Source organism: Pseudophryne corroboree, chromosome 11, assembly GCF_028390025.1.
Source record: "Pseudophryne corroboree isolate aPseCor3 chromosome 11, aPseCor3.hap2, whole genome shotgun sequence".
Taxonomy (NCBI): Eukaryota; Metazoa; Chordata; class Amphibia; order Anura; family Myobatrachidae; genus Pseudophryne; species Pseudophryne corroboree.
The window spans coordinates 215,929,727-215,942,657 of record NC_086454.1 but is presented as its reverse complement, the minus strand read 5'-3'; the positions used below and the strand labels follow the sequence as shown (position 1 = coordinate 215,942,657).

Below are 12,931 nucleotides of genomic sequence, written 5' to 3'. Positions count from 1 at the left end.
TCCTCCCCCCGTGGAGAGGACCTCAGCAACTTTAGAGGAGAGGGCGGCCCATAAGGGTCTCACCTTAACCCCAACGAAAAACGTGACCGTGACACACTACAAACAACAAAAAACGAATAAAAGTGCTAAAGTTTGTGCAGGTGCAGGTGCAAGTGCAAAAACTCATATGTGGGCATAAATAAATAAATAAACCCCAGCCAGAAGGCCGGGGTGGGGGGTAAAAAATTATCCCTGCCCTAGCCAGAAGGCCAGGGCAAAGGATGTGGTGCAACAGAAGTTGGGAGAAGTGACTGTGCAAGTGCTCTTAAAGTGCAAAGGTTTAGGGCCAGTGCAGGTTAAGGCACCCTTGGGGTTTTCACCCCAAGGGCACAAGTCACCTCGGGCTTCTAAGCAGCTCCCGACCTCTCAGCCGGACCAAGCTTCGTACTGCTCCTACACCAGGGTCAACCCCCAGTAGAAGAGTAGATACTAGACCGGGCTGTTCCTAAACAACTTAGGGTAACACCAAACCCCTAGGAAGATAGGAATAATCAGCCCAGTTTTTCTCCACTCTCTACCAGGGGCCCGCCACACCCCGGCAAGATACTCCACAGGGTGTTTCTCCATTCCACATCTAGGAACCTCTCACGCTCCTAGTGTAAGAACAGGTACTCCACCCTGTGTTTCTCTACAGTGGATACTACACCGGGTGGCTCCCTGTACCACATAGGGTTGAATTATTCCCCTATGCAGAAGGGATCTCCACCAAACCGTGCCTCATACAACATGGGGAGTTCACGCTCCCCCCATGAAGTAGGGCTAACCGGTCGGTTTTTCTCCACTGATAAGAACAGATACTACACTTGATCTTAGCCAAAAGGCTGAGAAGCGACTACACTTGATCTTAACCAAAACGGCTAAAAATTAGCTGTAGGCTGAAATTGGGTGGAGGAAAGTGCAGTGCACCAAAACATAAGCTGACACAATCATGGAGAATGCGCCAGCATATATTCTCTTCTATCTATATTTTGCAAACCTGCTCTTGTCCCCTCCAGCTGCTCCATGTAGATTTGACGTCTGGCAAGGTGCATAACCCACTGACAAGCATGCACACTCCTGCATGAGTTTTCTCTCTCACTAGCTGGATGATACACAATCATTTGCATGTGCTCCACCTCCGACACACCGCCCACCCAAACACCCAGTCACCAGAGCCACCCACAAGCCAACTGGCTCCGTGATTTAATTTGCACAGTGCAGTCATCCAGGCAGCATGTCCTTCTCAATGGAAGGATCTCTGGTTCCATGGAATCTTCCGCATTGGAATGCTGTGGAACAAAAAGGATTTAAACATTCAGCTTGCTAGCATTCAATGTACCTGCGGCTTGGGTCTTCATCCTGTGGCCCTCCAGCTGCTGTGAAACTACACATCTCAGCATGCCCTGCCACAGTTTTGCTATTAAGGTATGCTAAAACTGAGGCAGGGCATGCTGGGATGTGTAGTTCCACCGCAGCTGGAGGGTTGCAGGTTGAAGACCCATGTTCTAGCATGCCTGTTCTATGATGCATGTTCCGTGATGTCACACTCAGCTTGGAATGGGGTGTCTAGCATGCATTTGCTGACAGCCACTTGAGGGAGACACACATCAGGAGATGCAGCATATCGGAGGTCTTCGATGCCTTTCCAACAAATGCACACCACCTGCTGCTGATCTGGGCACAAAACAATGCCCACAATCGAAAGTCCAAAATGTCCAACTACAGGATTAATGTAAGTATTGAATTTAGGAATGACTTTAGAAGTAGGAAATTAAGTTAGTTCACAAGTACATTCGAATTCAGATCTAAAGTATAGGTAGGCCTCACGTCCTGGCAGCACCCAGCATTTAAAATTGCCTTAATTAGAGGTAGGGAATTAAATGTAGATAAGAAGTAGACACAAAATAAGACTCCACAGAGCAGTTTTCAGGTGTCTTTATCAATTGTTGCATTTAAAAAATCAAGTAATTAGGGAACACAATGTTGCGACAATGTAACCCTATTTGCAAAATAGTACTAAATAAGTTTGTCGATGTAAGACATTTGCAAAGGCGCATCCAAAACACGCTGGAAAATGCAACTGAATCTGTTTTTGGAGGCTAGAATAGGAAATGTGCATCGGTCCTACAAGTACTGAAAGCTCTTCTCCCATCTCCCTTTTCTGAAAAGCCATTTAATATATGGTTCCCAGATAGGGGACATATCAGATATTGGCTTTCAAAAGCAGCAAATATCATACCACTTCTATTGCCATCAAAGATAAACGTTGATTGTTTTCAGATATTGGATTGAAAAAGCAGACTTTATTGACATAAAGAAGAAAAAAAACATACATAAACATTACACACATAAGTACCGTGTTGCAGCACAGCCAAAACACAATACAAATGCTGACGGTTTAGTACATTTAAGAACTACAGCACAGGCCAGCCTACACTATAAATCATGAACTGCACTATACATTTAAACTATACAATAATACAACAGTTAATAAAGCTATGGGTGTGGAGTGTAAAAAAATGAGGGAATCACAAGCCCGAAGCTTTGTTGAAAGACATACACATATAAGGGGAGGGTCAATAAATAGAAAGATATCCTTTACTATAGAATGTAGTCCAATCCGGTCTTTCTGCTCTTCCACAACTGAAAAACAGATAGTGTTCCCAAGCCTTCCATCCTGGAATTTCTTCAGTCTTTCGCCAATGAAGAAAACAATGCCTCCAGCAGACTCTTCATCCATGATACAAGATCACAACCAAAAGGCCGAGAAGCGACTACACTTGATCTTAACCAAAACGGCTAAAACTTAGCTGTAGGCTGAAATGGGGTGGAGGAAAGTGCAGTGCACCAAAACATTAGCTGACACAATCATGGAGAATGCGCCAGCATATATGCTCTTCTATCTATATTTTGCAAACCTGCTCTTGTCCCCTCCAGCTGCTCCATGTAGATTTGACGTCTGGCAAGGTGCATAACCCACTGACAAGCAGGCACACTCCTGCATGAGTTTTCTCTCTTACTAGCTGGATGATACACAATCATTTGCATATGCTCCACCTCCGACACACCGTCCACCCAACCACCCAGTCACCAGAGCCACCCACAAGCCAACTGGCTCCGTGATTTAATTTGCACAGTGCAGTCATCCAGGCAGCATGTCCTTCTCAATGGAAGGATCTCTGGTTCCATGGAATCTTCCGCATTGGAATGCTGTGGAACAAAAAGGATTTAAACATTCAGCTTGCTAGCATTCAATGTACCTGCGGCTTGGGTCTTCATCCTGTGGCCCTCCAGCTGCTGTGAAACTACACATCTCAGCATGCCCTGCCACAGTTTTGCTATTAAGGTATGCTAAAACTGAGGCAGGGCATGCTGGGATGTGTAGTTCCACCGCAGCTGGAGGGTTGCAGGTTGAAGACCCATGTTCTAGCATGTCTGTTCTATGATGCATGTTCCGTGATGTCACACTCAGCTTGGAATGGGGTGTCTAGCATGCATTTGCTGACAGCCACTTGAGGGAGACACACATCAGGAGATGCAGCATATCGGAGGTCTTCGATGCCTTTCCAACAAATGCACACCACCTGCTGCTGATCTGGGCACAAAACAATGCCCACAATCGAAAGTCCAAAATGTCCAACTACAGGATTAATGTAAGTATTGAATTTAGGAATGACTTTAGAAGTAGGAAATTAAGTTAGTTCACAAGTACATTCGAATTCAGATCTAAAGTATAGGTAGGCCTCACGTCCTGGCAGCACCCAGCATTTAAAATTGCCTTAATTAGAGGTAGGGAATTAAATGTAGATAAGAAGTAGACACAAAATAAGACTCCACAGAGCAGTTTTCAGGTGTCTTTATCAATTGTTGCATTTAAAAAATCAAGTAATTAGGGAACACAATGTTGCGACAATGTAACCCTATTTGCAAAATAGTACTAAATAAGTTTGTCGATGTAAGACATTTGCAAAGGCGCATCCAAAACACGCTGGAAAATGCAACTGAATCTGTTTTTGGAGGCTAGAATAGGAAATGTGCATCGGTCCTACAAGTACTGAAAGCTCTTCTCCCATCTCCCTTTTCTGAAAAGCCATTTAATATATGGTTCCCAGATAGGGGACATATCAGATATTGGCTTTCAAAAGCAGCAAATATCATACCACTTCTATTGCCATCAAAGATAAACGTTGATTGTTTTCAGATATTGGATTGAAAAAGCAGACTTTATTGACATAAAGAAGAAAAAAAACATACATAAACATTACACACATAAGTACCGTGTTGCAGCACAGCCAAAACACAATACAAATGCTGACGGTTTAGTACATTTAAGAACTACAGCACAGGCCAGCCTACACTATAAATCATGAACTGCACTATACATTTAAACTATACAATAATACAACAGTTAATAAAGCTATGGGTGTGGAGTGTAAAAAAATGAGGGAATCACAAGCCCGAAGCTTTGTTGAAAGACATACACATATAAGGGGAGGGTCAATAAATAGAAAGATATCCTTTACTATAGAATGTAGTCCAATCCGGTCTTTCTGCTCTTCCACAACTGAAAAACGGATAGTGTTCCCAAGCCTTCCATCCTGGAATATCTTCGGTCTTTCGCCAATGAAGAAAACAATGCCTCCAGCAGACTCTTCATCCATGATACAAGATCACAACCAAAAGGCCGAGAAGCGACTACACTTGATCTTAACCAAAACGGCTAAAACTTAGCTGTAGGCTGAAATGGGGTGGAGGAAAGTGCAGTGCACAAAACATAAGCTGACACAATCATGGAGAATGCGCCAGCATATATGCTCTTCTATCTATATTTTGCAAACCTGCTCTTGTCCCCTCCAGCTGCTCCATGTAGATTTGACGTCTGGCAAGGTGCATTACCCACTGACAAGCAGGCACACTCCTGCATGAGTTTTCTCTCTCACTAGCTGGATGATACACAATCATTTTCATGTGCTCCACCTCCGACACACCGCCCACCCAAACACCCAGTCACCAGAGCCACCCACAAGTCAACTGGCTCCGTGATTTAATTTGCACAGTGCGGTCATCCAGGCAGCAAGTCCTTCTCAATGGAAGGATCTCTGGTTCCATGGAATCTTCCGCATTGGAATGCTGTGGAACAAAAAGGATTTAAACATTCAGCTTGCTAGCATTCAATGTACCTGCGGCTTGGGTCTTCATCCTGTGGCCCTCCAGCTGCTGTGAAACTACACATCTCAGCATGCCCTGCCACAGTTTTGCTATTAAGGTATGCTAAAACTGAGGCAGGGCATGCTGGGATGTGTAGTTCCACCGCAGCTGGAGGGTTGCAGGTTGAAGACCCATGTTCTAGCATGCCTGTTCTATGATGCATGTTCCGTGATGTCACACACTCAGCTTGGAATGGGGTGTCTAGCATGCATTTGCTGACAGCCACTTGAGGGAGACACACATCAGGAGATGCAGCATATCGGAGGTTTTCGATGCCTTTTCAACAAAGGCACACCTGCTGCTGCTGATCTGGGCACAAAACAATGCCCACAATCGAAAGTCCAAAATGTCCAACTACAGGATTAATGTAAGTATTGAATTTAGGAATGACTTTAGAAGTAGGAAATTAAGTTAGTTCACAAGTACATTCGAATTCAGATCTAAAGTTTAGGTAGGCCTCACGTCCTGGCAGCCCCCAGCATTTAAAAATGCCTTGATTAGAGGTAGGGAATTAAATGTAGATAAGAAGTAGACACAAAATAAGACTCCACAGAGCAGTTTTCAGGTGTCTTTATCAATTGTTGCATTTAAAAAGTCAAGCAATTAGGGAACAAAATGTTGCGACAATGTAACCCTATTTGCAAAATAGTACTAAATAAGTTTGTCGATGTAATACATTTGCAAAGGCGCATCCAAAACACGCTGGGAAATGCAACTAAATCTGTTTTTGGAGGCTAGAATAGGAAATGTGCATCGGTCCTACAAGTACTGAAAGCTCTTCTCCCATCTCCCTTTTCTGAAAAGCCATTTAATATATGGTTCCCAGATAGGGGACATATCAGATATTGGCTTTCAAAAGCAGCAAATATCATACCACTTCTATTGCCATCAAAGATAAACGTTGATTGTTTTCAGATATTGGATTGAAAAAGCAGTCTTTATTGACATAAAGAAGCAAAAAAACATACATAAACATTACACACATAAGTACCGTGTTGCAGCACAGCCAAAACACAATACAAATGCTGACGGTTTAGTACATTCAAGAACTACAGCACAGGCCAGCCTACACTATAAATCATGAACTGCACTATACATTTAAACTATATAATAATACAACAGTTAATAAAGCTATGGGTGTGGAGTGTAAAAAAATGAGGGAATCACAAGCCCGAAGCTTTGTTGAAAGACATACACATATAAGGGGAGGGTCAATAAATAGAAAGATATCCTTTACTATAGAATGTAGTCCAATCCGGTCTTTCTGCTCTTCCACAACTGAAAAACGGATAGTGTTCCCAAGCCTTCCATCCTGGAATATCTTCGGTCTTTCGCCAATGAAGAAAACAATGCCTCCAGCAGACTCTTCATCCATGATACAAGACCACAACCAAAAGGCCGAGAAGCGACTACACTTGATCTTAACCAAAACGGCTAAAACTTAGCTGTAGGCTGAAATGGGGTGGAGGAAAGTGCAGTGCACCAAAACATAAGCTGACACAATCATGGAGAATGCGCCAGCATATATGCTCTTCTATCTATATTTTGCAAACCTGCTCTTGTCCCCTCCAGCTGCTCCATGTAGATTTGACGTCTGGCAAGGTGCATTACCCACTGACAAGCAGGCACACTCCTGCATGAGTTTTCTCTCTCACTAGCTGGATGATACACAATCATTTTCATGTGCTCCACCTCCGACACACCGCCCACCCAAACACCCAGTCACCAGAGCCACCCACAAGCCAACTGGCTCCGTGATTTAATTTGCACAGTGCAGTCATCCAGGCAGCATGTCCTTCTCAATGGAAGGATCTCTGGTTTAATGGAATCTTCCGCATTGGAATGCTGTGGAACAAAAAGGATTTAAACATTCAGCTTGCTAGCATTCAATGTACCTGCGGCTTGGGTCTTCATCCTGTGGCCCTCCAGCTGCTGTGAAACTACACATCTCAGCATGCCCTGCCACAGTTTTGCTATTAATGTATGCTAAAACTGAGGCAGGGCATGCTGGGATGTGTAGTTCAACCGCAGCTGGAGGGTTGCAGGTTGAAGACCCATGTTCTAGCATGCCTGTTCTATGATGCATGTTCCGTGATGTCACACTCAGCTTGGAATGGGGTGTCTAGCATGCATTTGCTGACAGCCACTTGAGGGAGACACACATCAGGAGATGCAGCATATCGGAGGTCTTCGATGCCTTTCCAACAAATGCACACCACCTGCTGCTGATCTGGGCACAAAACAATGCCCACAATCGAAAGTCCAAAATGTCCAACTACAGGATTAATGTAAGTATTGAATTTAGGAAAGACTTTAGAAGTAGGAAATTAAGTTAGTTCACAAGTACATTCGAATTCAGATCTAAAGTCTAGGTAGGCCTCACGTCCTGGCAGCACCCAGCATTTAAAAATGCCTTGATTAGAGGTAGGGAATTAAATGTAGATAAGAAGTAGACACAAAATAAGACTCCACAGAGCAGTTTTCAGGTGTCTTTATCAATTGTTGCATTTAAAATTTTCATGTGCTCCACCTCCGACACACCGCCCACCCAAACACCCAGTCACCAGAGCCACCCACAAGCCAACTGGCTCCGTGATTTAATTTGCACAGTGCAGTCATCCAGGCAGCATGTCCTTCTCAATGGAAGGATCTCTGGTTCCATGGAATCTTCCGCATTGGAATGCTGTGGAACAAAAAGGATTTAAACATTCAGCTTGCTAGCATTCAATGTACCTGCGGCTTGGGTCTTCATCCTGTGGCCCTCCAGCTGCTGTGAAACTACACATCTCAGCATGCCCTGCCACAGTTTTGCTATTAATGTATGCTAAAACTGAGGCAGGGCATGCTGGGATGTGTAGTTCAACCGCAGCTGGAGGGTTGCAGGTTGAAGACCCATGTTCTAGCATGCCTGTTCTATGATGCATGTTCCGTGATGTCACACTCAGCTTGGAATGGGGTGTCTAGCATGCATTTGCTGACAGCCACTTGAGGGAGACACACATCAGGAGATGCAGCATATCGGAGGTCTTCGATGCCTTTCCAACAAATGCACACCACCTGCTGCTGATCTGGGCACAAAACAATGCCCACAATCGAAAGTCCAAAATGTCCAACTACAGGATTAATGTAAGTATTGAATTTAGGAAAGACTTTAGAAGTAGGAAATTAAGTTAGTTCACAAGTACATTCGAATTCAGATCTAAAGTCTAGGTAGGCCTCACGTCCTGGCAGCACCCAGCATTTAAAAATGCCTTGATTAGAGGTAGGGAATTAAATGTAGATAAGAAGTAGACACAAAATAAGACTCCACAGAGCAGTTTTCAGGTGTCTTTATCAATTGTTGCATTTAAAAAATCAAGCAATTAGGGAACACAATGTTGTGACAATGTAACCCTATTTGCAAAATAGTACTAAATAAGTTTGTCCATGTAAGACATTTGCAAAGGCGCATCCAAAACACACTGGAAAATGCAACTGAATCTGTTTTTGGAGGCTAGAATAGGAAATGTGCATCGGTCCTACAAGTACTGAAAGCTCTTCTCCCATCTCCCTTTTCTGAAAAGCCATTTAATATATGGTTCCCAGATAGGGGACATATCAGATATTGGCTTTCAAAAGCAGCAAATATCATACCACTTCTATTGCCATCAAAGATAAACATTGATTGTTTTCAGATATTGGATTGAAAAAGCAGTCTTTATTGACATAAAGAAGCAAAAAAACATACATAAACATAACACAAAAGTACCGTGTTACAGCACAGCCAAAACACAATACAAATGCTGACGGTATAGTACATTCAAGAACTACAGCACAGGCCAGCCTACACTATAAATCATGAACTGCACTATACATTTAAACTATACAATAATACAACAGTTAATAAAGCTATGGGTGTGGAGTGTAAAAAAATGAGGGAATCACAAGCCCGAAGCTTTGTTGAAAGACATACACATATAAGGGGAGGGTCAATAAATAGAAAGATATCCTTTACTATAGAATGTAGTCCAATCCGGTCTTTCTGCTCTTCCACAACTGAAAAACAGATAGTGTTCCCAAGCCTTCCATCCTGGAATTTCTTCAGTCTTTCGCCAATGAAGAAAACAATGCCTCCAGCAGACTCTTCATCCATGATACAAAATCACAACCAAAAGGCCGAGAAGCGACTACACTTGATCTTAACCAAAACGGCTAAAACTTAGCTGTAGGCTGAAATGGGGTGGAGGAAAGTGCAGTGCACCAAAACATTAGCTGACACAATCATGGAGAATGCGCCAGCATATATGCTCTTCTATCTATATTTTGCAAACCTGCTCTTGTCCCCTCCAGCTGCTCCATGTAGATTTGACGTCTGGCAAGGTGCATAACCCACTGACAAGCAGGCACACTCCTGCATGAGTTTTCTCTCTTACTAGCTGGATGATACACAATCATTTGCATATGCTCCACCTCCGACACACCGTCCACCCAACCACCCAGTCACCAGAGCCACCCACAAGCCAACTGGCTCCGTGATTTAATTTGCACAGTGCGGTCATCCAGGCAGCATGTCCTTCTCAATGGAAGGATCTCTGGTTCCATGGAATCTTCCGCATTGGAATGCTGTGGAACAAAAAGGATTTAAACATTCAGCTTGCTAGCATTCAATGTACCTGCGGCTTGGGTCTTAATCCTGTGGCCCTCCAGCTGCTGTGAAACTACACATCTCAGCATGCCCTGCCACAGTTTTGCTATTAATGTATGCTAAAACTGTGGCAGGGCATGCTGGGATGTGTAGTTCAACCGCAGCTGGAGGGTTGCAGGTTGAAGACCCATGTTCTAGCATGCCTGTTCTATGATGCATGTTCCGTGATGTCACACTCAGCTTGGAATGGGGTGTCTAGCATGCATTTGCTGACAGCCACTTGAGGGAGACACACATCAGGAGATGCAGCATATCGGAGGTCTTCGATGCCTTTCCAACAAATGCACACCACCTGCTGCTGATCTGGGCACAAAACAATGCCCACAATCGAAAGTCCAAAATGTCCAACTACAGGATTAATGTAAGTATTGAATTTAGGAATGACTTTAGAAGTAGGAAATTAAGTTAGTTCACAAGTACATTCGAATTCAGCTCTAAAGTCTAGGTAGGCCTCACGTCCTGGCAGCACCCAGCATTAAAAATGCCTTGATTAGAGGTAGGGAATTAAATGTAGATAAGAAGTAAACACAAAATAAGACTCCACAGAGCAGTTTTCAGGTGTCTTTATCAATTGTTGCATTTAAAAAATCAAGCAATTAGGGAACACAATGTTGCGACAATGTAACCCTATTTGCAAAATAGTACTAAATAAGTTTGTCAATGTAAGACATTTGCAAAGGCGCATCCAAAACACGCTGGAAAATGCAACTGAATCTGTTTTTGGAGGCTAGAATAGGAAATGTGCATCGGTCCTACAAGTACTGAAAGCTCTTCTCCCATCTCCCTTTTCTGAAAAGCCATTTAATATATGGTTCTAAGATAAGGGACATATCAGATATTGGCTTTCAAAAGCAGCACATATCATACCATTTCTATTGCCATCAAAGATAAACATTGATTGTTTTCAGATATTGGATTGAAAAAGCAGTCTTTATTGACATAAAGAAGCAAAAAAACATACATAAGCATTACACACATAAGTACCGTGTTGCAGCACAGCCAAAACACAATACAAATGCTGACGGTTTAGTACATTCAAGAACTACAGCACAGGCCAGCCTACACTATAAATCATGAACTGCACTATACATTTAAACTATATAATAATACAACAGTTAATAAAGCTATGGGTGTGGAGTGTAAAAAAATGAGGGAATCACAAGCCCGAAGCTTTGTTGAAAGACATACACATATAAGGGGAGGGTCAATAAATAGAAAGATATCCTTTACTATAGAATGTAGTCCAATCCGGTCTTTCTGCTCTTCCACAACTGAAAAACGGATAGTGTTCCCAAGCCTTCCATCCTGGAATATCTTCGGTCTTTCGCCAATGAAGAAAACAATGCCTCCAGCAGACTCTTCATCCATGATACAAGATCACAACCAAAAGGCCGAGAAGCGACTACACTTGATCTTAACCAAAACGGCTAAAACTTAGCTGTAGGCTGAAATGGGGTGGAGGAAAGTGCAGTGCACCAAAACATAAGCTGACACAATCATGGAGAATGCGCCAGCATATATGCTCTTCTATCTATATTTTGCAAACCTGCTCTTGTCCCCTCCAGCTTCTCCATGTAGATTTGACGTCTGGCAAGGTGCATTACCCACTGACAAGCAGGCACACTCCTGCATGAGTTTTCTCTCTCACTAGCTGGATGATACACAATCATTTTCATGTGCTCCACCTCCGACACACCGCCCACCCAAACACCCAGTCACCAGAGCCACCCACAAGCCAACTGGCTCCGTGATTTAATTTTCACAGTGCAGTCATCCAGGCAGCATGTCCTTCTCAATGGAAGGATCTCTGGTTCCATGGAATCTTCCGCATTGGAATGCTGTGGAACAAAAAGGATTTAAACATTCAGCTTGCTAGCATTCAATGTACCTGCGGCTTGGGTCTTCATCCTGTGGCCCTCCAGCTGCTGTGAAACTACACATCTCAGCATGCCCTGCCACAGTTTTGCTATTAATGTATGCTAAAACTGAGGCAGGGCATGCTGGGATGTGTAGTTCAACCGCAGCTGGAGGGTTGCAGGTTGAAGACCCATGTTCTAGCATGCCTGTTCTATGATGCATGTTCCGTGATGTCACACTCAGCTTGGAATGGGGTGTCTAGCATGCATTTGCTGACAGCCACTTGAGGGAGACACACATCAGGAGATGCAGCATATCGGAGGTCTTCGATGCCTTTCCAACAAATGCACACCACCTGCTGCTGATCTGGGCACAAAACAATGCCCACAATCGAAAGTCCAAAATGTCCAACTACAGGATTAATGTAAGTATTGAATTTAGGAAAGACTTTAGAAGTAGGAAATTAAGTTAGTTCACAAGTACATTCGAATTCAGATCTAAAGTCTAGGTAGGCCTCACGTCCTGGCAGCACCCAGCATTTAAAAATGCCTTGATTAGAGGTAGGGAATTAAATGTAGATAAGAAGTAGACACAAAATAAGACTCCACAGAGCAGTTTTCAGGTGTCTTTATCAATTGTTGCATTTAAAAAATCAAGCAATTAGGGAACACAATGTTGTGACAATGTAACCCTATTTGCAAAATAGTACTAAATAAGTTTGTCCATGTAAGACATTTGCAAAGGCGCATCCAAAACACACTGGAAAATGCAACTGAATCTGTTTTTGGAGGCTAGAATAGGAAATGTGCATCGGTCCTACAAGTACTGAAAGCTCTTCTCCCATCTCCCTTTTCTGAAAAGCCATTTAATATATGGTTCCCAGATAGGGGACATATCAGATATTGGCTTTCAAAAGCAGCAAATATCATACCACTTCTATTGCCATCAAAGATAAACATTGATTGTTTTCAGATATTGGATTGAAAAAGCAGTCTTTATTGACATAAAGAAGCAAAAAAACATACATAAACATAACACAAAAGTACCGTGTTGCAGCACAGCCAAAACACAATACAAATGCTGACGGTATAGTACATTCAAGAACTACAGCACAGGCCAGCCTACACTATAAATCATGAACTGCACTATACATTTAAACTATAC

General features: G+C 43.1%; 1 pseudogene; it reads right to left on the bottom strand.

The window, feature by feature from the left end:
* Positions 1 to 767: 767 nt before the first annotated feature.
* On the bottom strand, positions 768 to 872 carry LOC134971034 (U2 spliceosomal RNA; annotated as a pseudogene).
* Positions 873 to 12,931: the final 12,059 nt, after the last annotated feature.